At 42.6% G+C, this 27075-nt stretch overlaps 1 protein-coding gene and 1 pseudogene across 3 annotated transcripts in view; both read left to right on the top strand.

Moving 5' to 3' along the window:
- Nucleotides 1–27075, top strand: part of FYN (FYN proto-oncogene, Src family tyrosine kinase) — a 212292-nt gene that overhangs the window by 93179 nt on the left and 92038 nt on the right. The window lies entirely within an intron of this gene.
- Nucleotides 11–907, top strand: LOC131768051 (small nuclear ribonucleoprotein-associated protein N pseudogene; annotated as a pseudogene).

The following is a 27075-nucleotide window of genomic DNA, read 5'->3' as shown; positions in this document are numbered from 1 at the left end:
GAACGTGCGTCATACCTTAATCTGTAGCCTTCCCTTAGGTCTTAAGGATCCCAAAACTTTCCTGTGGACATCGGATTTGGTGGAGCAGCAATCATGACTGTGGGAAAGAGCAGCCAGATGCTGCAGCACATTGACTCCAGGATGAGATGTGTGTCCTGCAAGATGATTGGATCTTCACTGGCACCTTTAAGGCCTTTGACAAGCATATGAACTTGATGCTCTGTGATTGTGATGAGTTCAGGAAGATCAAGCCAAAGAATGCTAAGCAGCCAGAGCGTGAAGAAAAGCGGGTTTGGGGTCTGGTGTTGCTGCATGGGGAGAACTTGGTTTCCATGACTGTGGAGGGACCACCCCCCAAAGACACTGGCATTGCTCAGGTACCACTTGCCGGAGCTACAGGAGGCCCTGGGGTGGGTAGGGCAGCTGGCAGAGGTGTTCCAGCTGGTGTTCCAATTCCCCAGGCTCCTGCTGGATTAGCAGGACCTGTCTGAGGGGTTGGGGGGCCATCCCAACAGGTAATGACCCCACAGGGAAGAGGCACTGTCGCAGCTGCTGCAGTTGTTGCTTCTGCGAGCATTGCTGGAGCCCCACCTGAGTATCCACCAGGGCGTGGGACTGCACCTACACCTGTTGGTCGAGCAACTCCACCTCCAGGAATTATGGCTCCTCCACCTGGTATGAGACCACCCATGGGCCCACCAATTGGACTTCCTCCTACTCGAGGGAAGCCAATAGGCATGCCCCCTCCAGGAATGAGACCCCCCTCCACCAGGAATAAGAGGTCCAACTCCCCCAGGAATGCATCCACCAAGACCCTGGGATACTACTATTGATCCTTTTTAGTCACTTTTTTTTCCTGCAATGTGTCTTGTGAAATGTGTGGAGTGTTTGTGAGCTTTTGTCTCCTCTGCTGCATTAATATTAGCTAATAAATGCATAAATTAAACTGTGAAAAAAAAATCAGTGTCTAAAGTACTCATGATTTTGAAGTTTAAAATTTTTAATATTTTAACATTTAATTAAATGTAAATATATAACTAGAAAACATAAAGAAGTTTGTGCAGAGAATCACAGAGCTGAAAGAGCCCCTGCAGTACCACTGATTCCAAGCAAGATCTGATCTAAATGAATTCAGACAGATGGGTGTCTGCAGACTTATACTGAGGACTGTCAACTAAAGCTAGAAGCAAGACTCACACAACTTGATCCCGGCATTCACACAAAAGACATTGTCTCGTATTTTAAATTTCAGCCCCAGCTTCTTCAGATGTGTTTGTCTTCAGATGACCTCTGAGATGAAACGGTATTTCAGTCTGGGCTAGTCCATCCTTTTGAATCAAGGGTGTGATTCTGGTGTGATGAAAATGTGCTTTGGGAGGAGAGAGATCTCATTACAGATGATTGAGATTGGGTATTTTGGTACACAGCACTGTTTATTTCCATCAGTTTTCTAGTGACACTACAATCTGGTTTAACCGGGAGTTGTTGAGAGCTTGTGTAGCCCAATATGGCCACATTTGCTGAAGCAGGGAGATTAAAGCAACATATGTCAAGTTGTGATATAGGACAATCCACATGAAAAGATTTTAATTATAGGGCCTGTTTCGGGAGGGTAACTGTGCTTTTTGTGAGGTATGTTTGGGGATCCACTAACCCAGCTTCAAGGCCAGTAATATCTTCCCAGAAAGGGTGTGGTTGTGTGCTTGTGGACATAAATATTTTCTTACCAAAAGCTTTGGTATTTGGTATTTTCCTTTGACTTCACTCCCCTTCATTTTTCTTTTTCTGATAATCTTTCCTCTTGCAAGAATGCTATGAAAATGCGTTCTGGAAAGCTGGAGAAAAGAAGGATAAAAGATCTCATTTAGATGGCCGAGCCCAGAGATTTAGGGACTTTACATTATCAGTCTGCTGTTTTTAAGACGAATAGAATTTGGAGGAATGTGCCAAAGGTAATAGTAAGCAGAGTCAAGGGAAACTATAAAAACACCATGTTGGGGCAAAATATTTTAATGTAAAGATCTGTAGCAAAACTACACATTTATAGCTGCTCGTTTCCAGCACCCCCTCTCCAACCCATGGGTAATTCTCATGAGCTTGTTTCAGCGCTCTTCGCCTAATGACCTGGAGTGGGTATCTGCTTTCGCTTTTGTTCTTCAAGGTTTGTGCCTTTGCCCTGCTCTGCCTCTGGTGCATCAGGTGGATCCCTGAGGGAGTGGGGAGCGGGGGCTTCCTGCCTAGCTCTCCAGGTGGCTCCCACGCACTAACCTGTGTGAACCGAGGCTCCATTCTCCCCTTTGTCGGGGCATACAGGTCGAACGCGGCGGCGCTGCCCAGCTTCTCAGATTCCCTTCCGCGAGAGCCACTGAAAGCTATAAAGAACAGAGCAGTACGGCACGTTGAAAGTCAGCTCTGTGCTTGCTGGCCCTGCTCTGGCGTGCCTAAGAACAAGCACCACATTCTATAGCCTTGTACTCTTGATCTTTGAAGTAATTCGCACAATCGTTTATCTCTTGCTCACGAAGAGAAGTGTTCTTCTCTTTCCAGGTTAGTTTTGGTGCCATCCTAAACCAGGTTCTCTGAGGCTGCTTTGAGGCTGCCCTCCTGCTTGTCTGCTCCAAGAGCCCATGTACTTAGAATTCACTCTAAAATGCACACTGTTGTGTGGTTTTTACCTGCAGCAACACGTAAACCAGAATTTCCCGCTTGTGGAAGGGAATCGTTTTCAGAATAAGTAGCTGTCGTGTATTCTAGTACATGACTGGAGAGCTGACCCTGTGTAATACATCCCACCTGCGATCCAGGTGGTGGGACCCACCCGCCCCCCAGCCCTGCCCCTAACGGACAGGCTGCCCGTGTGAGTGCATGTTATGATACCATTTGTATAACCAGCTTAGGTTCGTAAGGAGCTGCTGCACACTTGCCCCTCCCAAGCCACCTCTTCGGTGGTGGAGCAGGTGTTATGTCCAGATATAATCTGAGGCTCAGAGACTTTAGCCTGTGTCTCAGGCAGGGGCCGTTTGGGAGTGTGGGCATGTTTGATGTCCTGCCCTCAAAGAGTAAGTTGCTGTTGGCATGTTGGAGACAGGGGGTGAGGCAGGGATGGTAAACGTCCTGCCGCGTCTGGGACAGCCCTGCCCGGTGAAGAATTGTCCCTGGCACAGCATTCATTGCACTCTTACTCAGAAGCACTGCTCTGAGGTTGCATGGCTGCTATGCTGCAGCAGAGCCGGGCTCATACCCACTCCCTCTGAATCCAGGATCTTTATGTCCCTCTCCACATTAAAGGCATCACAGAAAATCCCTGCTTCTTTGGGAGTGCTCACTGAAGTAAAATTGAACTCAGAATGGCTGTTCCTCAGATTGTGCCATTGTTGCTGTGCACACCAGAGCTCAGGTGTGGTACACTCCAGGGGAAACAGCCTCTCTGAGACCTCAGTGGCCCAGCCTACCAGCACCCTGTTCCTGCCGTTCCTCTATCAAATGCCCAGCGCAGGTGGACATGGACACCGAGAGTGCTATCTTTGGAATAAAGCAAAGAGGATGCTCCACCCAAAGCCTTTGATCCAATCTTACTGGCTTACAAACCATCCAGAGGGGCAATTAGGTATCAGTCTCAAGAGTTTTTGATAAGATATCTTAGGCTTCATATCCACCTGGTACACTCCTACAGCCTGTTAGAGCTTTGTTTAAAGTTTGGTTTTGATGTCAGCCAACAAAGAAGCCAAACAGTGACTACATCAGTTTGAATGAGCACACATGAAATTTATTAAAGTGGTAAAAATAAAACCATGTTGAATGAAAAGGCGCACAGTGAAGCTGACCTGAATATAAAGGTTGAAGGGATTATGAAAAGGGGAGGAAGTGACAGTGTCTGATCTTTTCTTTTTTTTCTTTTCTGTTTTTTTTTCCCCCTTTTTCCTCTTCCAGTTTCTATCTCAATTTTTTATTTTGAAAATTTTCAAACCTACTGGTTTGAGAGAATGATAAAACAAATACCAATTGTTCTAAATTTGCCACATTTGCCTTTTTTATTCCCTCTTCCAATTACATATATGTAACATATATGTAATATACAATATATATTATATATAGTATACATTATAGAAATTTTTGCTACACCATTTGGAAGTTGCAAACACCTTGACGCTTTAAATAGTTCACCATGTATATTCTAAATCTAAGGACTTTCTTCTATATAACTACAATACTGTTAGCTAGTAAGAAATTTAACAATAATTCCATAATATTATCTAATATCCAGTCCATATTCAAACTTTCCCAGTTGTCCCTGGCTGGTTGTGGTATAAAATGTCTTGCCTTCTGGGCTTGTCTGTTTCTTCACAGTGTTTTTTAACTTGCCTGTTTCTTAACCCACTTCCTAAAAATTGTTAGATCTGTAGGCTTGTTATTAGATGCAGGTTAAGCCTCTTTTGTCAAGAATACTTCACAGGTAGTATTGCCTGCTTGATATTACATCACATCAGGAGGCAGATGATGTCAGCTTGGCCTGCCATCCACAGTACTAAGTTTGATCTCACAGATCAGGTGGTAACCAGACCTCACCAGTGTCCAGATATACTTTGAGTCAGTAAGGCATCTATGGACTGATACCTGGGTCCTTTGTCAACATCCTGTCCCCCACCCGCCTTCAATCCAGTGCTTTGAGTATCGATGAATAATCCTCACCTGCAGCAGTTATTACACTGGGATAGTGTCTGATGTTTTTCACCCTTTGCTTTCACTTCCCCAGTTCTTCATAGTGAATGATCTAGGGCTTCATATTTTTCAGTGATGATTTTTAAGCCACTTCCTTGGTAGTCAGCTATCTTTTGCTGTGATAATAGATTGTGCCAAACATTTTTATTTCTCACCTTCAGAATAAGAAGGAGTAACTTTAGCAGAGCATTTACTACATACCAGGACCACACAGACTCCTTACCTATAGAACTCCTTTCACTTTCTTCTCTCACCACAGCTCAGACTAGCAAGCGAAGTGACTTGCTCAGGGTCACCCAGCTCCCATGGTGGAGCCAACATCAAGCAGATCTGTCAGGCTTAGAGCCAGGGTTTTCCACTCATGCGTGTTCCCTCCGACCTCCAACCCTGGCTGTATCTCCCACCCTACAGTTCTTGCCTTAGATGAATGCCTGCCTCACTGGTAGGTCCATAAACAGGGAAAGTCAGTGAGGGCAGGGCTGTGCAGCTGGAGAAACACAAGCTATCCACCCCTAAAAGGGGCAGGTGCTCCTGGGTCTCTGACAGATGTGGGCCCAGCATCACCAGAGATCTCTATCTGCGTGTTCACCATTCCAACTTTTTAATGTTGGCAGCTAATTAATATATTCTGATACTTTTCAGCCAAGTTGCCAGTTTTCAGCACCAGCACCGCTGCTGACTGAGGCTGCCTTAAGTCAGTCATGGCTTTGCTTAGGAATGGAATTCATTGTTTGTCTGTTTGCTTATTTGTTTTTAACACCCTCTTTTAAACAGATGTTAATATTCTTGAGATGTGATACTGTTTCGATTTGGGGGGGGGTGTCTGAGTTTTGAAGAAGGAAAGTTGGGCTTCCTGGAAGTATTCTTTAATTGATACATTAATATAAAACCTTCATTTTATGGGATTTTGTTTTTCACTGAGTCAACACAGTTTATTACTGAACTGCACTTTCCCTTTCAACCAGACTGTTTCAAAGGGCTGGAACAAGTGTGAGGTGGGAGTTGGGGGAGGGACAGGTGCCCCTCAGGAGCCAGGACCTCCCAGCTGACTTCCCCACCCCGGCCAAGGCAGGGGAGGGAGCATCAGGCCATTCAATCTCCAGGCGCCAGCTCTCCACGTGCACATGCACAGCAAGCCAGCAGCTCCTCACACATAAGCACAGACATGCTTAACAGAAATGGGATTTCTTAACTAGCACAATAGTAGATGTTTTGTCTGTAGCTTTGAAGGAAAGCAAATACATTTTGCTCTGAATATCATCCTTAGAATTTTTCTTTTTCAGATTGTTCTCTGAGTGCTTGCAGGGCGATGAAGTTTTTCTGTTTCACCCACCTTGCACTCTGTGTTCTCTGTGTATATTTAACTGTGTTAACGAGTCACAGAAGAACCTGTAAACTTGTTCCCGTGAGAAGAACCGAAGCAGAACTGACAGATAAATAGCATCACTTCTCGGGATGGGCCTCAGTTGTTGTAGTGCTGGCTGAGGGTGAAGGCCTACTACGTTAATTCGAATTGTTTTTAGCAGAATTATTCTTAAATTGGGAGTGATGGGGAATGATTGCAGGTAAAGACCTTCTGTGGTCTTACTCCATCTTGCAGGAATTTAGTCCTGCCCTCCCATTTTACAGATTAACGACCTGAGGCACAGAGAGATTGAGTCATTCCCAGGTCAGACCTAATTAGCCTGAGTCTCTTGTCATTGCACCTCACCTTTCCTAAAGCCTAAATTTTCAGTTAACAGGTAGTAACCGTAATGCTTCACCCTGTGTATCATCTCATTGTCCACAATGGTTATTTCCATCCAAACCCTCTGTGACCCAGGTTCCCACCACCAGTAATGTTTAACAGGTGAAGAAACGAAGGTCCAAATCAGTGTTGTTCAAACATAGAGATAGAAGGCAAGGAACATGTATAATTATAATTTTCTAGTAGCCATGTTAAAAGAAAGTAAAAAGAAACAGATGGAATTAATTTTGATAGTGTACTTTAACCTAATATATATCTAAAATATTATCATATCGCCATGCAATCAATATTAAAAGTTATTGGAATTTTCTTGTACCAAGTCTTTGAAATCTCAGTGTGTACTTTACACTTAACAGCACCTCTCAGTTTAGCCATATTTCAAGTATCCAGTACGGCTAGTTGCTCCCAGTATTGACCAGCATGGCAGTCTGGTGGCCCAAGGCCATACCCAGCTAGATTCTTTCATTGAAATCTCTTGAGAAAAACTTAATCAGCTTTCTTATTCTTCCCACAGACTGAGGCCACACATTTCTGTCCTCTTTGTGTCACTTTTTCCCCAGCTAACTCTAATTACAGGGAGATGCTTGGTTTGGCCATAACCACAAGCTCAGCGGTTTTCTACCAGTCCTGGCGGCTGGTGAGAGCAACATACTCTGCCTCGTAAATGACAGTGGGAAGCACTCTTCCAAATTTCTCCACAGCAGCTTCCATGATTTCCTCTCTCTTAGGAATAACTCAGTGGCATTTTGCAAAGCCAGGGTGATTTTTAAAATGCATCCTTTCTTAAAGACCCATTCTAATCAATGGAGTCTTAAAATACATGCTACCAAGTAGTCTCCCTAGGACCTCAGCAGAACAAGCAGGGATTATACGTTTTTTATCTGTTTTTATTCCAAGTATACCTCTATTTTGACTCATAATAGTTTACTCTTTTCTTTTTTAACTAATCGAATGCTTCCCCAATATATCAGTCCCATTTTGAGCATTATTTACAATGACACTGAGGGCATTATCCACGATAAAACATTAGTAAAGATCAGATTCCAGGGCTTCCCTGGTGGCGCAGTGGTTGGGAGTCCGCCTGCCGATGCAGAGGACGCAGGTTCGTTCCCTGGTCCGGGAGGATCCCAAGTGTCGCAGAGCGGCTGGGCCCGTGGGCCATGGCCGCTGGGCCTGCGCGTTCGGAGCCTGTGCTCCGCGACGGGAGAGGCCATGGCAGTGAGAGAGGCCCGCATACCGCAAAAAAAAAAAAAAAAAGATCAGATTCCATTTCCACTAAATGTGAAGTCCCTGGCCATTACTTGAAGTATCATACTGTAATACAATCCCAGAAACAAAAGTGACAGAAGAATGGTGACAGGCTCCTGGAGTTTGTTATGATGGACTTCACCCAAATAGAAACCCTGATTTGTAAGAATTGAAATCTGAATAGGAAAAAGATTGTCCCCTATTCTTAATTAGAGGCCAGACCTCCACATCCTCCAAAATTCTCAGTTAAATATAGAGAAGATAATACCTTTTCTTGTTATCCTGTGGCCTTGTCCGGTAATTAAAGGATGACACCATAAAACCAGATAAATGCATTTCCCCTAATTCCCTGCAGTGCTGTCATCTTTAGATTTTGACTTGGTATCGATCTCTCCTGTTCACAGACCCCCCTGAAATCTGTCATTTAAAACACTTTAGGTGTAAGGTTTCATTTGGAATCAGAACAATATGTTGTAAGGGCTGTTTTCTTCTCTCATCCAACTACTTTCCTGTAGTAATGCTCACTTAGACCCCAAACCACGGTCCTCTTATTCACTCTGATTTGAAGGCATTTTTATTTCTTTGAGTGGATATCTCATGTTCATTTCAGAATGTCACTTACTAGCTGTATTTCTGCTAAATAACCAGAAATTATAGTTGACTCTATCCAAGTGGCTGAGTACCTAGGTTTTGATTCCAAGTATGGTGCTGAGTAGAAATGTTGTGGTTTCATCTTCAATATTAATAGTTGACTGAGAGTGATGGTTGGGCCTGAATATGACGAAATCTAGAATGCAGTGGCAGACCATCATCTACTGCAAGGATTCTTTGGGGTTTTTTTAAGATTTTTTTTTTTTTTTTGATGTGGACCATTTTTAAAGTCTTTATTGAATTTGTTACAATATTGCTTCTGTTTTATGTTTTGGTTTTTTGGCTGCGAGGCATGTGGAAATCTTTGCTCCTAGACCAGGGATCAAACCCTTGACCCCTGCATTGGAAGGTAAAGTCTTAACCACTGGACCACCAGGGAAGTTCCTACTGAAGGGATTCTTGACCTGGGGGTTTTATCAGAATCACCTGAGGAGCTGTTAAAAATCCTGGTGGCCAGACCCCATTGTCAGAGGCCCTGAGGACTGGACCCAGGCAAGTCTGTAAGAGCCACCTCCTCTTACTCAATTGCATCCATCTGTGAAAACATAGGGAGAAATTTACTATATGAAAATTATGCCTCAATAAACTTGTTATCCTGAAATATATGCATACATTGAAATTTTTGACACCCACCATGGAGAATACTTTGTCAAATGCTCTGGGGTCTGAAGATAAAGCTCGCAGTTGAAACAGTGATTCACTCACTGAGTAAACATTTAAAGAGCAATGCTAGACATTGTTCCTGCCCTGAGAAAACAGAGGTACATTGAGACACAATACATGCCCCTAAGGGTCTTATTTTATGGATGAGACCAATATCCAACAATTGCAATGCAGCAGTGTAAAGTGTAATGAGTTTATCTACAGAGCAAAAAGAGAGAAGGGCGCCCCCAACAAACATATACACACAAGTGCACACACACACACACACATGCATGCACACATTCCCAGTCCTACGCCACTGTCTTCTTAAAGGTGGAAGCGGGTAGGCAGTGTGGGAAGATTTCACAGAGAGGTCGCAGAAGATGAGTGCTGAAACATGAGCAAAGAAGTGAAGAATTTTCTGCCTGCTTTGCAAAGGAATGGCTCTCAAAATTTGGTTCTAAAGTAAAACAAGGTCTTTATGACATCATTTTTTTAAGGTGATTTCAACAACCTTTGATGTGATTCAGTTTGTTTATCCTGATCTATCTAGTCCCAGCCCAAGTCACAATGTCTGACACACAGTAGGTATGCAGCATAGTAAGTGTGCTGAGTTGAATTGATGCTTCCAGTAGTTTTGCCTTTACCTTGACAAACTGTTAAGACACAGTGGGATCCTAGGGAAGTTAATGATACCACTATATAATTTTCAAAATAGCACCCAAGTTACCTAAGTATTACTTCCAAAATACTAAAAAAATTTTGCCCTTGAAGGAGAGCACGTTTTAAGAGGAGCAGTAGTTCCTGCTGGTACATGTCGTGGTGTGATTTGTTTTTTACATTTTGGGAGCATTAACTCCTCTTTCTAACCCAATTTTTGCACGCTCTCTCTCTCATTCTTAAATATATCTGAGGTTTTGGAAGAGCAACTGGGCCAAAATATCAAATGATCATGGCATTCTTTACTTAGTCTGTCATTGATGTAGACACAGAAAACAGCATTGTGTTTTCCTGGATATTGAATACTCTTTCAGGATTTGGGGGACAGAGTGTATTTGAGAGTAGCTGTTGACAACTACATTGAAAAAAAATATAGCCAGTGCTGGGATGTCTACTCACCCAGGGCAGCTGTTCTGCCTGCACATTTTTGCAGCTTATATGACAGTTACCACCTTTGATTACTTTGATGCTGCAGAACATAACAGGGAGGTTTGTGACTTGACCCTTTGCCTGTGGTGTAACATGGAAGGACAAGATCCAGCTCACATACTGCTTTGTTTGGAAGGTAGTATTTCTAGATTATTAGTCTTGCCTGCTTCCCAAGCCTAAAAGCAATTGTGCATTCCAGGCCCTGTTCCATTAAATAACCAATTCTGGTTAGAAAGAAAGTAGATGACGCTGTGGGAGCTGGGCCTGGGGTTTAAAATGGCAGGATGCACAGGGCTCTCGCCCTGGTGTGGGATTAAATCTGAGCTCCACGGCTGACCAGCTGTGGAGTCTTGAGCAAGTCACTACACCTCTGTGAACTTCACATTCTCATTTCCAAAATGGCGGTTGAGGATTAAAGGAGATAAGAAACATGATGCTAACACAATGCCTGGCACTAATACCTGCTCCGTGTCAGGTCTGTTTACTTTGCCCTTGTTGACATGTATATCAATCTTGTCATTCTCCTGTTTAAAAACTTTTCAAGGCTCCCCTTACCCTCTGAGAAAGGCCTAAACATTTTAACCCAGCATTCAAGGCCTTTTACGGTCTGTCTGACCTACCTTTATACCACATCCAGCTCTTACATTTCATCCTATAGCAAAACCAAACCATCTCTGTGCCCTCAGTGGGCCTCAGGCACTCACCCTCTTCCTCTTGGGATGCCCTCCTCCCACCTCTTAGGTCTAAATCCAATCTGCTGCAAGCCTCATCTTTTTTTAAAATTGAAGTATAGTTGATTTACAGTGTTGTGTCAATCTCTGCTGTACAGCAAAGTGACTCAGTTATACACATATAGACATTCTTTTTTTATATTCTTTTCCATTATATATATACATATATATGTATATATATGTATATTTGTATATACATATATATATATACGTATATATATATAACTATATATACATATAGTTCCTGGTGCTGTACAGTAGGACCTGTTGTATTGTTTATCCATTCTCAATGTAATAGTTTGCATCCAGGCAAGGCTCATCTTAAATGACACTGCCTCCTAATCCCTCAGGCTGGAAAATTCACCTCTTTGTCCAACCCTGTCTTTCTCATCACAGGTGCTCACAGAGGCCTCTTCCTCTGGTGAGGCCTCTCTTCTTTTTCACAAGGCCTGCAGACAGCGACCTTCTTCTCTGTGCACATGCATCCCTCCTGTCTCTTCCTCTTATAAAGACACCAGTTCCATTGGCCTAGGGCCCCACCTTTATGACCTCATTTAACCTTAATTACCTCTGTAAAAGCTCTGTCTCCAAATACAGTCATATTGGGGGTTAGGGCTTCAACATATGAATTTTGAAGGGACGGAATTCAGTTAGTAATATGTGGGTTTAAAAGTCCTGCCGTATCCTCGGAGGGAGGAGTGTGCATCTGTGTGTGTGTGTGTGTGTGTGTGTGTGTGTGTGTGTGTGTACGCAGGTCCCTCTGCTAATAGCTTTCTTCTTTGCCCTCATGCAGAGCGCCACAGAGCGGCAGCCGCTGTGTTGTTCCCCTGGGTCTCCGGGCCTGGCCAGCTCAGTATAGCTGCTCCGCTGCCATCCCACCCCTCAAAGAGCCTGCTTCCGCCCCACCGAGGGCTCCCAGAGACCCGCACTGCCTCATGTGGAGGTTCCATCACAGCCCCCTCCTGGCCGCCAGCTGCCACCCACAGGGAACAAGATAGAATGAGCCCCAACAGGAGAGGGAAGGAATTAGGGGACTGGAACAGAAGGGTGACTCTTTTGTTTTAAAGGAAAGAAGTGAAGCCTTTCCTTTTACTTCTCTGTTCAACATTGTCCACAGGGTGTTTTCCCTCCACCAGGTCCACGATTCTGAAAGCCACTGAGGAACACCTTAGCTCTACAAGTTTAGACAGTTGATAAGCGATGCGGGGAGAATGCGGTCAAATTGGGTCCTTCGTTAACCCACCCCTGACTTACAGAGGGAGGCTGTTTGGTTACAAATAGTTTTTATTCTGGTAAATCAGAGGCTCCTCATGCTGTCATCTGCCTGCAGATTAGCTGGAGGCACAAGCTTTGCATTATGCAAAGTATTTATTCTCACAATTAATATGCTGGAAGGTGTGGTTTCGCACTTACAGTACAAAGGTTCTCACGCAGTAGTGAACCAGTCACCTGGGGCACGTGTACAAAGTACCAAGCCCGCATCCTTCCTCATCCCCACCCCTTGAGAGTGTGAGTGAGAAGACCAGGCCTCCCTAACCCTGCACTGGGAACCCCAGTGTCATCGCTTCTTACCTTACTACTTCCTCAGAGGTTTCTTACTAAATTTTTCAAATATAGGATTCCCTTTTTTTTTCCTTGACAAATTCCAGTGACCAGTTCATTTTTTATTGTTTTAGATGGAAAACTTCAAATTTATAGACAGTGTTGCACAGTGGACCCCCATGATCACCCAGCTCCAATGGTTATCTGTATTCTGCTAGGCTTTTTTCATCTGTACCTGGATTATTTTTATTTTCTGACTAATTCAGTTTTATTTCATAAGATAAGAGAAAGCGTAATCTCTGAACTAAAAATTGGTTGCGTGTCCTTACAAGTGTTCCCCCACCTTTTCTGCATTTACTCCTCACAGCACCCCCAGGCCTTGTTACCCACATTTTATTACTGTGGAAACCAAAGCTCTCAGAAATCACATACTTGCCCAGTCCCTCAGCTAGTAAGTGCTCAAACAGGGTTCACTCCCAGAGGTGTCTGAGAAGTAATGCTTTTCCCCCTAAGCTGCGCCTTAGAAGAATAGGGACCCTAAAAAAATGTGTAGGTCCAAGTTTCCCAGTATGGATAGATGGATAGCAGTATGATAAAGTGAATACTGTATAATGTTAGTATCAGAAGCTAGGTGCTATTTGGATACTCATCGTAAAATTATTAAAACTTGTGTTTGAAGTTTTTCACACTAAAATGTTGGCATGGGGGGGGTGGAATTTCAGCAGGAACAAGCTGTCGTTCTCATCAAGCGGGGCACAAAACACACAAGCTAGTTTCAGATACCTTTTTTATTGATATCTGTTCCAAAAAGACAGATTTGAGCCTTGGTCGAATTTTAATTTAAAATAGCAAGCCAGTGATAGAAATTACCTGGAGAGGTACCTAATCGATATCCGCTGGTGAGGTCTTAGAGAACTCAGAAAAGCAGATGCAGAAGCGAAGACTATCTGGGGCTGGCCTCTCAACTGTGAGCCGACGTGATGATGGACGATTCTCTTTTCCAGTCCCAGTCACTTAGGTGGGATTCCGTCATTTACCCACAGGAACATTTTGCATACATACGTCCTTCATGTTGATGCTGTTCCTTAGCACAGAAGGACATACTCAGTTTTTTTTTACACTACATCAAAAACACAGCCACGCACACCGTGCCATCGTGTGATGCAGGCCCTGCTTTGATGGGGAGCTGGCCAGGAACTGCTGAGCAGTCCCTGCTCCGTTGGGAATGATGGCTGGAGGCAGAGATACCCCGTTCAGGCATTCCCGAGGGTATTTTGTTGCTGAAGGTACAAGGAGGCGCTGGGTGTGCAGCCAGTAGCCCCTCTCCCACTCCTGCAGAGAGCCCTGTGGGTCCCAGCAGCCCAGGTTGGGCTGCCACTGGCATTACCCAACCTGCCCATTAGTGCTCGAGGCCAAGTGCTCTGGGCCCAGGAAAGCTCCGCCCTTTTGCTTTTCCCTGCTATGGAGGAGGGAGCTGCTTAGGGATATAAAAGCTACCTGTCCAGAATCTTCCAGGGTCCTCACACATTGCAAAACTATGGTCACACCAGGGAACCAAGAAGTGTCCAATAGCAACCTTCCCCACTGATTTCCAAAATTCCAGTTGAATCTTGGGGCCCATGTGGCCCACTGACGTTCATACCATTATACCTTTCTCTTTTGACTGTACTCTGAGCAGAATTTAAAGCCCTCGAGAGGGACCTGTCTCCTGAGTTACTACTCCATCAGCTTCCTTCATCCTGAAGTGTCTAGACAGTACAGGCTACAAGGAAGAGCAGGCTTTGCAATTAGACCTGGATGTGAATCCCAACTTCCACCATTATTGGCTGCGAGACTTGGAGAAAGTTGCTTAACTTCTTTGAGCTCAGCTCATAGGACTATTGTAAGGTTTGAACTCAGATAACAAGTACGTGAAGTCACCTAGCATGGTCTTGGGCTCACAACAAGTACCACTAAGCACTGGTTTCCCTTTGCTCTCTTCTGTGTCGTACATTGTGGATGAGATGAGGGCTCACAGCCCTGCCGCTTGCTGCCTGTGCGAACACATCTTGTCTCTTTCCATCTGTGCCTTCGTCATCTAAAAATGGACTGCCTGTTCTCCAAGATGCTGGATTTTTTAAGTATACTATCTACTTGCCTCTTAGGGTGCCACCTCAGATTGTGGGGCGCAGGAAGGTCTTGAACATGCAGCCCAGAAAGGGTAAAGGCTGGGGGCAGACTGGAGCCTGTGGGATTGGTTAATCAGGTAGGGAAGGCAGAGGAGAAATGATCAAAATGAGTCTAGAATCAAAAGGTTGGCATTTCTAAAAACTGAGACTGCCACTTGGGAGGGGCAGTCTTGCCCAAGGAGGTGGGTGCCTACACTTCCAGTCACTTCCCCACAGGAAACCTAATTGCAGCCGGGGCCCCTTGCGACTCCCTTCCCCGGGGGAGGCTCCTAGGCCGCTAGGGATGGGTAGACAACTGCAGCATTCCTGCCCACACAGCTACTGCCTTCCTCCCAAGAACGATTGCCGTTATTATTTCATGTGGTCTTGCAACTGGGAGAGAGTGTTTGCTCAGCTTTGCATAACAAACATTAAATCTGTTGCCCAGTTTGCAGGTTAGCCTTGCTTGTGGACCTTCGTGCTTGTTGGTTCCTGCCTGCTACAGCCGTCGAGGCACTTGGGACACATTTTCTTTATTCTCTGCAGCTGTGAGGGGCCCAGGAGTTGAGCTTCCTTAAATGCAAGCATATGGAAGCAAGCAGGAGTGTGGAGGCAATTAGAGGGTTTCTTCCTCCAAGCAGTACGGGCTTGCTCTCTTTGGTGTGTGGCTGTTCTTGCTCATTTTTATCTTGCATTTGGGTTTTGTCAGACTGTCAGCTCTTTTTTTCCAAGCTGTGTAGTTTGCTGCTGGTTGCAGGCGCATGCAAGACCAGGTGACTTAGTTGCTTATTGTTTAGAATCAAACTTTGCACACCGACGTATGGATAATGCATTATCATGATGGTGGCGATGATACTTCATATTTGTAAAATATCCTGCAACTTCAAGAGCGCTTTCACATATATCACCATTTCATTTGGCCTGGGCAGAAGCTCAGAGTAAAACGACAGCTATACTCACTCTGCCAGAGTCTTTCCTTGTCTTTACACCATCGTTCTGGTCAAACCACAAAGGGGAGGGTAGTAGATTGAAAACTGTAGTCTTCTGCTTTGCTCCTTTCCTCTTTCTAGTTTCAGTCAATCAGTTATATATTTTTCAAGCACTTTATGAGGTAAGGAATCATACCTAGGTAGGGAGTCAAGCACCGCTATATTCTCTGGTGACATTTAAATAACTGTAGCAGACAGCCCTAGCCATCAGGGGATTTCCAATCGAGTTGGGGAAAGAAGACCTACCACTGTGAGTTTAAGTGACAGTGCCCAGCACACCAGTAACTAGGTGTTGGATGTGTGGGTGAATAAATGAATGGATAATGTAACCCACCAAAGTCCTGAAAAGCAAGGAGAAGAGCTAGGGAGGAGCAGAATGAAGGGTGCACGGTCCTCAAGGGGACCGGGCACAGAGGGCGCAGCAGACTCGGAATACCTGGCTGCCGGGGGCGAGAGGACGGGATCGCCTGCATTCATGAGTTGCCACCCCTTAGTGCAGCTAAATGAGAACTGAAGATTAAAGGAAACCATGTAGATATAGACTGCAAAGAGTGAGCAAGGAAAACGTAATTCCCTGCTCAGGATGGGACGGGAAAGAGAGAAGGAGGGGAGGAGGCCAGCAAACAGACCGGAAGAAAGAGTTTGCTCATCTGTTGTTGTCAGGAATAGTGCTAGTGAAGTCACTCCACCTTAAAAGTCTGTCTTCTGGATTTAAGAACTTATCAATACTATATTGCAGCCCTGTAATAGGAGCTGGGAGCAGGCAACGAGAGAACCTGGAAAATCGAAGAGATACAGGATTTGGCCCTATCCCTTAAGAGACCCTGCCATGCACAGGAAATAGTGAAATAATGTGAAGGAATGCCCCACCCCCAGATGATCAAGTGCTGGGGACAAGCCAAGGAATGGAGAGACGTGGAGACCAGTGTGGCCTGAGGAGCTGAGGAAGGCTCCCTGGAGGAGTAAGACTGGTGAGGGCCTGGCACTTGGAGGAGATGTGGGAACTGCACTGGCAGTTGTGTGGAGATGTGTACCGTCATGGGTGGAGATCATGCTGGGCCAGTGGGAGATTCTGGAAGAGGTGCAGGGGCCCTGGTGTAGAAGGCTTGGAAGCCAGGCCGGGAAAGTTGCTGAGCAGGAGAGCGATATTATGAAGGCAGTAAATGGAATTTTGTTCATGCGCAGAATTCTCATTAATGCCCTGCTGCCCCAGATGCTGGGCCGGGTTCTGTACTGTCCCCTGCTAATGCCGTGAGAGTAAGCTAAGTGAAGGAAATGCTTCCTTATGATGGGCACCGAAATTTCCCAGGATCTCTTGGATACCAAATACTACCTCTCCAGTGGTAGAACAGGAGTAGGAAAGAATATTCTCTAGTACGGCTGTCGGTAGGACACCGTTCTTAGCGGTTATTTTGGCTACCATGAAACTGTACTCAGTTTGTGAGTGTTTTAGACCTTTACGAGCTCTAGGTATTTTCATTATGATGAATTTTTTAAAGTAATATCCATTCATACACACCCCCAGTGTAGAGGACTTAGGAAATAAATTACAAAGGACAAAACAAGTCATCTTTTATTCCATCACACAGAGACACATTGTTCATATTTTGTTCAATGTCCTTTCCTGATACAAATTTGGAAATTATTAAAAATAATTACAAATTGTACTTTTAATGTTTTATATCTTATTTTTTAAGTTGACAATAGACCACAAATATTCTTCTAGGTCAATAAATTTATTTTACAATGTGATTTTAGTGCTATATCCTATTCCATTGTAGGAATGTAACGTAATTTCTTTAATCAATCAGATAGGAAACCAGTCTCCTATTTTTGCTCATTTTGGTTGTTTCCAGTAAATTAGGTTTTTATATATTTTTAAAAACAACATCATAATGTAGTATTTTCAGATAACCTTGTTTTCATTGAGTGAATTGCCCAGACAAATCCAAATGAATATAGAATGTTCCTTATGAAGTTTTATCTTATCTTTAGTGTCACTTCATCAAAAATAGTTAATCAACCCCTGAGTGGAAATGAATTATATGTGCTGTAGCATGCTTCTCTAAGACTGTTAAAAATACAAGCAGACTAAACCGTATGCTAATAGATATACCTGAATATGGAATAAGAGTTTAGGGGTCTTAGTTGGATCAGGCAGTTCTTAAAATTTAAATGTCATCCTGTGCTTGATTGTAGTGAAATTTCAACAACAAGAATTTTAAGTAACCTTCAGTATTAACTTCATGTAGATGAAGTAGCAAGCATTAAAGAACTTTAACCCCCTCTATGTACCTACCTCTTGACCAGTGTCTCCCTTTAAGACACCTGTCTCCTTCCCGATGTGGGATACCATTTGGAGGGTTGGTGCCTGCTGACTTTTATTATAAGCTGTGTAGAAGCGAAGGTGCCAACCTTATTTTTCCTCTGAGGCAGAGTTTGATTTGCAGAGGTCTGAAACTTCCTGCTTGTGTTCCTTTTTTAGAAATATGTGTGATTCACCACAGTTTAAGGTAACCCCATCTATAATGCCTCATTTTTTTCAAGTGAAATTTTTCTGTGGAAACCCTAGAACAGAGACGAATCTTGTTAAGTCTTCCATTAACTCATACTCTGCGCCTCTCAGAGTTTTGCAATATAATTAGGTTACTTGTTTTTCTTAATTATTTTCTGTCATCCTATGCTTCATCTGAATGAGGTATGTGTTGAAGAGCAGGAGATGAAGGTCAAGAAAAAATAAGCTGTGTTCTGTCTTTTTTAAAATTACTTCATCTGTTGCTGGTGCATAGAAACAGCACTTTTTATATTGGACTAATACTTGGCAATTTACTAAAGCCTTTTATCAATTCTAATAATTTATCTGTAATTCTGTTAGATTTTCTGTGTAACCAGTTACCTCCATAAATAATTTTAAGTTTTAGTTTTTCCTTTGCAATCTTTTACCTTTTATTTATTTTTCTTATCTTACTACTCTGGCTAGGACCTGCAGTACAATGTTAAAAAGAAGGAGGACAAGCACACATCCTTAACTTATCCCTGATTTTAAAGGGAAGGCTGCTGACATTTCACCATCGAGTACGATGCTTACTATTGGGATTTTGTTAATACTTTTTATTATTAAGAAAGTTCCCTTCTGATCCTAGTTTGCTAAGAGTTTCTATTTTTTTAAGTCACAAGTAATTATTGGATTTTATTCAGTGCTTTTTTTGTATCCATTGATAAGATCATAGGGGTTTTCTCTTTTAATCTGGTAATAGGGAAATAACTGTCAGCAATTTTCTAAAGTTAAACCATCCTTGCATTATTGGTAAAAATCCAAGTTAGCCATGATATATTTTATGGACTGCTGGGTTCAGTTTGCTAAATTTTTTTTAGGATTTTTATGTTTGTATTTATATCTGAGATTGGCCTAGAATTTTCCTTTTTTTTCTCCCATCCTTGTCTGATTTAGATACTAAGGTTATACTAGTGCTTTTCTGTTTTCTCTCTTTGAAACTTGCCTCTTTTTTTCTCTAAAACCATCTGAACCTAGTGTTTACTGGTTTCGTTTTCTTTGGCAAAGGAACACTTTTTTTTTTTTTTTTTTTTTTTTTTTTTTTTGTGGTACGTGGGCCTCTCGCTGTTGTGGCCTCTCCCATTGCGGAGCACAGGCTCCGGACGCGCAGGCCCAGCGGCCACGGCTCACGGGCCCAGCCGCTCCGCGGCACGCGGGATCTTCCCGGACCGGGGAACGAACCCGTGCTCCCTGCATCGGCAGGCGGACTCCCAACCACTGCGCCACCAGGGAAGCCCGGAACACGTATTTTTAAATGATGAATCAAAGAATTTCTCTGAAATTCTTCATTTCACTGAAATTTTCAAACTTCATGACATACAGTTGTTCATAGTATGCTGTTACTTTTAATCTCTGCATCTGTAGTTACAATCTCTCTTTCATTCCTAATATTATTATAGGTACCCTTTCTGTGTTTTTCTTGATCAATTTTGGTGATTTGTCTGTTTTATTAATCTTTCAAATAAACATCTTTTCCTTTGTTAATCCTCTCTAGTGTATCTTTATTTTCTGATTTTAATAATTTTATCCTTTATTATTCCCTTTGTCCAGTTTCCTTGGATTTACTCTTGTTCATTTTCTTACTTCTTGATCTGGATACTCATTAACTGTCAATCTTTTTTCCTCTCTAGGACAAGATTTAAGTGCTTTGCTCTAAATACAGCTCTATGGGAATCTGACAAGTTTTAATATGGAATATTTTCATCATCACTGAGTTCTAAGGATGTTATAATTACCATAGTTGTTTATTCTTTGATTCATGAGTTATTAGCAGTGTCGTTTTAAATACCCAAACAAATGAGAGTTTTTTTAGTAATCATCTTGTTTTGGTATCTAACTTAAAAAAAAATTCTTGTTGTCAGAGAATGTTGCCTATATGATACTAGTTTCACAAAATTTATCAAGACTTGGTTCATGGTCTAGTATGTGATCAATTTTTTTTTAATTCCATGAAACTTTTTTTTAAATGCATATTCTCTGATGGGAATAGGGGAGATAGAGTTCTAAATAACCCATTAGATTATACCTCTTAATTGTGTTGTTCAAAATTTTTATATACTTATTAATCCATCAATCACTAAGAGAGATATTATTAAAATCTCTCACTATGTTTATCACTTTGTCCTTATAATTCTGATGATTTGCTTTATACATGGTTATATCCATTTCCCATAAGGAGTACTGAAGAACTTTTCACTGGCATTGTCCTCTTTCTCTCAGAACGTGGATTCCTTCCTTAAGCTTCTAAGTAAACTGTGAATCCAGCTTCTCAGAAGCCTTGGCCCCAAGGCATCCATCTTACGATTACTTTCTTAGCTTCAACACTATGGGCTATTTCAAGGGGATAAAGAAAAGTATTGTAAAATCATGGAGCCACTATGCTTAAAGGAGACTTAAAGTTCATCTAGTCCAACCAATATCTGTTTATCCAAATTCTTCCAGAAATCTCTAGTGTCAAGATACTCTCTACCATTTTTGGGAAGTTCTCATTATTAAAATGAGTCATAAGAAAGTATTCCTTCTTATAACCACCCATAGTGGGTTTTTTTGTTTTTGGCCGCATTGGGTCTTTTTTGCTACGTGCGGGCTTTCTCTAGTTGCGGCAAGTGGGGGCTACTCCTTGTTGCAGTACGCAGGCTTCTCATTGCGGTGGCTTCTCTTGTTGCAGAATATGAGCTCTAGGCGCATGGGCTTCAGTAGGTGTGGCTCACGGGCTCAGTAGTTGTGGCTTGAGGGCTCTAGAGAGCAGGCTCAGTAGTTGTGGCGCACGGGCTTAGCTGCTCTGCGGTATCTTCCCAGACCAGGGCTCAAACCCATGTCCCCTGAATTGGCAGGCAGATTCTTAACCACTGCGCTACCAGGAAAGTCCAACCCATCAGTTTTTTAAAGACTACTTAAAATGTCTTCTTCTCTAAGCAAAACAATTTTCCGTTTTTGTATTGGTTTCTCCCCACATAATTCCAGGTCCTTTCAATATCCTAATTACTGTTTTATGAACAAGCTCTAGATTCTATATGGTCATGGCTTGAGAGATTTTCAAATTATACACACACATATATGCATGGGTATGTGTGTGTGTGTATATGTTTTCAAGGAATATTTTACTGGGTAATTGTTAAGGAAGCCCCTGAGGAAAATATCTTACATTGAGGCTAAAACCCACTGACCTCAGCATGTAATGATTTTTCTCTCTCTCGGGGGAAGCCGTTGAGATGAGAGACCACAATGCTTGTTCTAACCATGCACACCAAGGTCCATGCAGTCCTTTTCTGAAGGACACACTGCACAGAGAAGGAGAATAAGGCACAGCAGCAAATTTCCTGTTTAAAAAAAAATCCAATTTTGTTTAGAAATTATGCCAGCTTGATTTCTGTGTTTCTAACAGAGAAGAGGGAGAAACTTGTCCTTCATTTGAAACTGACATAAAGTTAAGTGTTCTGTTTAGAAGTTCGAGTCCACAGTTTCTACACTGAGGGAAGGTAGTAAGAGGTGTCAGAAGATCTCCTCCCCATGGGAACACTACCCTATTATGCTTGCAGCAAGTTGGCTGTAAGTCGTGGGCACTCCACCCCCTCGCCCTCAGCATCCTCTCCAACCACCAAGAAAGCAAACTCCAGCTTGGGGCCCAGAACTATTCAGACAGTTGAAGAGTCCCACCTTCAGACAACAGTGCAAGTCATATCTTAATATTGCTTAGCATTTTATTTAACAAGGAATAGAGGGACCATATTGCCCTTTTAACTGGTCTCTCTCTTGGTGCCTAATATTTCATTATCATTGCAATTTAAAGACTCCAAGTTCAGACTTGCTAAGAATGGGTAAGGGGAGCCTCTGGTTTGGCAGCCCCTTAACTGTAGTCTGTTAACCTCCTTAGCTCAGCCTAACTAAGGGAGGGCCTCCATGATAACCAGCAGAACCTCTCTCCTTGGTTGTCAAGCTAGGTTTGTGAAGCAACTTTATCCCGACATGTTTATATCAAAAGTACCCACATTTCTCAGTATTTTTGGAACCCCAACTTAAGCGAGACCAGATCTAATGCTGTTTTTCAGTAAATACCTCATTAGGTCACACTGGCTTTCAAGCAGGCATGTCAAACAATTGAGTCACATTGAAATTACTTTCAGGTAACACCCACCCCATCCCCCACCCCCACCTCCAGTCTTTTTCACATGTGCTGCTGCTAAACCATATCCCCCATTATGCACTTACGCAACATTTTTTCCTTCACTAATTTTTTCACTTCAGTTCTGGCCTGTTACTCTAGCCCATCAAGATATTTTTGTGTCTTGAGTTTGTCACCTACAACACTGCCTATCCCTACATTTCTATCCCTCCAAAAGTTTGTTTCATCTGAACATTTTGTCAAGCAAATTTTCCCTACCTTCATCTAAGATGTTGGCAAGATTGTTGAAGAGCTCAGGCCCCACGTTATGCCCTGGAGGTCATCTTCTAGGTGGACGTGGACTCCCTGATCAGCCCCATTAGCTGTCCTAATACCAAGCCCACACTTTTCTGCTTTATTCCCAAAGGATTATGAGAGGTCTTTTGGATGATGGATTTGCTGAAGTTCATAAAGAACCACATTTCTCTGACCCCTGTCAAAATAGAAAGTGGGCTAACCATCCCTCCTATGAAAGCATCCTATATGAGGGGTCAGAACAAATGCTGAAACACTTTAGTAGGATTTCCCAAATTTGGCTTTCTTTTCATCTAGCACTCCTTGACACTTTTTTCAGAAGACCAGCTTTTTCATAAGATCAATCAATGTTGAGATTTCAAATACAAAAATTAGATTGAATTTCACCCAACGCTATTTTTACCCTGGTTTTGTGGCCATTCAGTTTAACAATCTTCCTCACTTATGCTGAACTATCAGATACTAGAATGTGTCAGCTAGAATGTTAGAGATGAACTACGTCCCCCAGTCCCGTTCTACCGGTCAACAGCTCTGTCTACCCCTCCACCCCACACTCACCCCCAGCTCCCTAAATCAAGATGCATTAACACTGGCCTCGACCGTTAAAACCTCTTCCTAGCTGTGTGTCCCTCTTCTAGGAGCTCCCTTGACTGAGCCACCCTGCGGAGAGCTACCAGACCAAGTCTCTCTAGCTCAGAACTCTTCAGGGCTTCCCTTTCACCCTCCAAATTAAGTTCAGTCCTTCTCCCTTGTCTGGTCAGCTGCTCTGAAAAGCCACCTCCCCACTCCTCAGGCCCTGCGCCACCTAGTGGACCCATCACTCTTCCTAAATGTCTCCCATGCCCTGACTCCCTAACACCCATCTTTGCTCTGAAAGTCTCTGAGGCCAAAAATGTCCCAATCCATTTCTAGATTTAGAAATCTTGTTTCTCTCTCAAGTGATAAACTAAATGCTTTTCTCAATAAAGCCTTGACTGATGCCTCTAATGAAAGAAATTTTTTTCCTCCACTAAGCTCCTCTTAGCACTGTGTAACTTCCAAGTGACATTATCTTGTGTAGAATTGTTTGTATACTTGTTTTATCAAAAGCTGCTCCAGTGCCGAGACAATAACTTATTCACGTTTTTAATTCACTGAGGTCCAGGCACCTAGTAGATAGTTAGGGCATATTTGTTGGATGGATGGATGGTGTTGAGACTCCAGAAAGGATAAATAACTTGTCAAGATCACAAAGTTTTGACTAACAGAATTAATAATAGTTCCCAAATTCAATAATAAGGTGTTTGTCCAACACTGCACCACATTCTCTTCCATGGTTTTGCTTTGATCTTTTTGTGGAAGTATAAGTAATAAACATCCAGTCTTAAGAATTAGGTCAAAAGTCTCATATTTGGGCTTCCCTGGTGGCGCAGTGGTTGAGAGTCCACCTGCTGATGCCGGGGACACGGGTTCGTGCCCCGGTCCGGGAAGATCCCACATGCCACGGAGCGGCTGGGCCCGTGAGCCATGGCCGCTGAGCCTGCGCGTCCGGAGCCTGTGCTCCGCAACGGGAGAGGCCACAACAGTAAGAGGCCCGCCTACCGCAAAAAAAAAAAAAAAAAAAAAAAGTCTCATATTTGATTGTTTGCTACATTATAAATATATTGCCCCTTAGTTTTGCATGCTTAGGAATGTATACTTGGGAAAAGGGCACGGTAGGCTTTTCCTACCACATTCTTCAAGCTTCAGAAATAATTTGAAAGGAGGAGACACTGCCACTTTGGAACATTTGTCCTCTACAATTTAAAATGCCTGTGAACACATTGGAAGCATTGGTCTTTTCAACTCTAAAAATCGTAATTCTCTCTATAGAAGAGTGCATTTAAGTTACTGTGTCAGCAGCTTGGGGCTTTTGTTTTATTTAGAGTGAGGAGTGGGCTAGAGATCTAATGTTGAAAATAGAGAGTAAGCCCCAGGATGAAATGGTTACCCCACCTAGAAAAGGTGGTTCTGGCTTTCTCAGGCTAGTGTAACAAAGCACGATGTTGTCAACCTGAGCTAGGGCTCATTTGAATCTGAAAGGGAGCCCCCATCCTTCCTGTTGCCATGCAAAGATGCTGAAAAAAATTCACAGAGAAAACAGATGGACTAATATATGCTATGTTCTCCAGACGTCCTGTCCCCCATGCCCCCAGAACAGTGCAATAATTGGGAATGAGGTTGAACAAGGAAAGAACAAAGGAGTAAAAGTATAAAATGCTGAGGAAAAGCCAGCCAGAAACTACTCTTTTTCATCTGCTTCTCTTCGTGTTTTTTCCAAATGTGGTTCTGTTCCGGTTTGCAAGGCAGAAATAGAGACGCAGATGTAGAGAACAAATGTATGGACACCAAGGGGGGAAAGCGGGGGCGGTGGGGGGATGAACTGGGAGACGGGGATTGACATGTATACACTAATATGTATAAAATAGATAGCTAATAAGAACCTGCTGTATAAAAAATAAAATTAAGTTCCAAAAAAAATGTGGTTCTGTAGATAGTGACAAAGGAAAGAAATGCAGGGTCTTTTTTTCCATTTTCAAGTAAAATTGTTATCTTGCACAAGAGACTCACCAAGACTTGCCCTCATTCGTGGTCTCTCACTCTGCCAATTTCAAAAGCGAAGGCAGCCAGCCTATCCTTTTGCAAGGACAGCCACTTATCTCAGCAATTCTGTCAACATTTCCAACTTGCCTTCCATGTTAGTTTTTTTTTTTTTTTAAGGCATGGATTTTATTGGTATGATATGGATCGACTAATCAAGAAAGGAAAGAAGGAAGGAAAGAAAGGAGAGGAGAGAAGAAAAGAGAGGGGACGAGCCTGCCTAACACTTCTTTTCTCACCAGGTGTTTCTTGGTTTACCTCTAGTACAGACAAGGCTTATCAGTATTGATACTATGGTCCTGTTACAGAAAGTCACAGTTGAGGGAATCGGAAGCCATGTAAATAAAGGCAAGCATGGCTTCAAAATGGGCAAGTATATTAGTAGCAGTTGAACACAGTGTCACTACAGGCTCAGACATTAAACATGTCAGATTTAAATTAGATATAGCAGGGAAATTCTACAGAAATGGGAGTGTAAACTTAGGGATTCTTTCCAGGGGAGATCATGCACTATTTCTGGAGGTCTTCATCATAAGCAAGATTTCCATCCCTATAGTGTAGGCATTTATCCCTATACTTTCTTAATTCCAAGTTGATTTCTACACATAGATTTCAAGCATATATTTATTTAAAATATTTGTGGCGCCATGAATGATATTTATCTTGTGCTGAAATTTTACCCTATTAGATATAATTGGGTTACCTAAATCGACATTTTTTACCATTTAAGGAAAAAAACTCTAGAATCATGTAAAAACTGTATAATTTGCCTGGGAGATGCAGAATAACTTCCAGGAGATAATTAGATGTTTTGAAAATAAAAAGAAACAGGGTGGAACCTGAACTAAAAGAATAACTTGTTCTGTTTGCCTTCCCTCAGGATATTTTAGAACGTTTTGGCTTTACCTCTTAATAAGGATTTGTTGGATTATTAAGGAGCTCTTAAGGGTTTTTTCCATGTTAGAAGTATAACCTTGGCATCTAAAACCCACTTATTTGGATACACAGAGCAAGTGGCAACATCCTTTCTTTAGGGTAGCCCAGTCTGTGTATCATAAATGTGATATCATTGCCATTACATTTTAGCTGTTGCTCCAGAAAGACTTAATTAGAAGTACATCATCACATGTAAGAGATCAGCAGAAAGCATTTCGGCTGCAAATATTGAACAAATATTACGTTTTTAAAAAATTCATCTTCACCCATGAGTTAGTAGTCCTTAGGAATTGGCCATAGACTTAAAATGCTAGTTCTGGAAGGAGTGTTCAAGCCTCTCTGGATCAAAGCATTGTGCAGGGTAGGCCCAGGAGGGTGAGTGGCTTACCTGAGGTCACCAGTGGCTCGAGGAAGAATGGCAGTACAAATGATTGCTTTTATTCACCTCCTAGGGAACATATTTCACTTTTGATCAAATACACCAAATCTTCAACTTGGGTTAATCTTTTCAATTACCGAGTATCTCTCAGCACTGTCTGATGAACATCTAATGAAACCGCAAATGCAGGCAATACAGATAATTTAGAATTTTCTAGTAGCCACGTTAAAAAAGCAGAAAGAAACAGATGAAAGTACTTTTAATAATGTATTTTATTTAAGACAAAATATTCAAACCATTATCATTTAAACATATAATCAATATGTATAAAATTTATTAATGAGGTATTTTACATTCTTTTCTTCATACCAAGTCTTTGAGAACTGGTTATAAGCTTTACACTTACATCACATCTCAGCTTGTACCAGCCGCAGGTACCATTTTGGACAGCTCAGGGCTCCAGGCTGAACAGGCCCAAGCTTTGCACCAAACCGCAGACCCATAACCCCTGAAACTGTAAACGTCTGAGTCTAGTTCACATTTCTTTTAATTTTTGCTCTTGGTATATATGCCATGCTTGTCTGCTGAAGATCCAGAGAGAGGTA

This window comes from Kogia breviceps, chromosome 13 (genome assembly GCF_026419965.1).
Source record: "Kogia breviceps isolate mKogBre1 chromosome 13, mKogBre1 haplotype 1, whole genome shotgun sequence".
Lineage (NCBI taxonomy): Eukaryota > Metazoa > Chordata > Mammalia > Artiodactyla > Physeteridae > Kogia > Kogia breviceps.
The sequence above is the reverse complement of the archived record's forward strand: the minus strand, read 5'-3'. Positions and strand labels throughout refer to the sequence as shown.